We start from the raw sequence: 899 nt of genomic DNA, 5'->3' as shown, positions 1-899 counted from the left end.
AGAGAGAGAGAGAGAGAGAGAGAGAGAGAGAGAGAGATGGTGTAATCCTTGCATCTCATATCTGACACCTGACCGATTTTTACTCCCAGTATTATTAGATGCACTGTGCTATTTAGCCTTTACAACTATTTGAGCCCTAAAAGTGATAGGTGTCCCTAAATGTTATCATTATAAAACATGAGAAAGCAAGAAAATAAGAGGCATGTGTATATTAAAAAGAGTTATGACTCCTCACAAGCAGATATTGTAGGTTGGACCACAATCATTTTCTTATCCATTAGTTATTGCTCCAGTTGTCTCCTTCAATTGTTCCATACTAGTTTGTTTAGTAACATTTTCTTTTTTAGTTTCAGGGATTTCCAGCCCCTGGGGGTTGCTGTCCGAGGTGCTGAATAAGAGTTACAGAGTCACTTTACAAAAAATATTTCTCACCTGCAGGCATGATTAAGACAACCAAAGTGGAAGGAGCCAAAGCACTACAGAATCTAAAGAAGTTTGATGACAAAGACAAAAGGTCAGAGAAGTCTGGTGCAGCCACTGGCTGCCATCTGTAATCTGGAGCTAGGGCGATCATAAACACTGCGGTCATGAATTCATTGCAAAAAATGGAATTGTGGTGTCCACTTTTATTTACCTTTGGACCAGTGTTATAGTTTTGCACTTTAGCTAAATAGTACTCGGTTGGTTGTTTTGGCCTTTGTCAACAAAGATTTCTTCAGTCAGTTAGTCATTTATTATGCGTTTTTATGCCGAATGACTTATTTTCAAGAAACTTATGTGCACGTGTCTGGAAAACAAGATCTGAAGTGATGCTGTTGCTCGATTCTTTTTTGGGAGACAGAGTGTTCAGATTTGTCAATTAAATCAACTAATAAATTAGTCTTTAATTGAGGACAGAC

This window comes from Etheostoma cragini, chromosome 7 (genome assembly GCF_013103735.1).
Source record: "Etheostoma cragini isolate CJK2018 chromosome 7, CSU_Ecrag_1.0, whole genome shotgun sequence".
Taxonomy (NCBI): Eukaryota; Metazoa; Chordata; class Actinopteri; order Perciformes; family Percidae; genus Etheostoma; species Etheostoma cragini.
Note: the sequence above shows the minus strand (reverse complement) of the source record.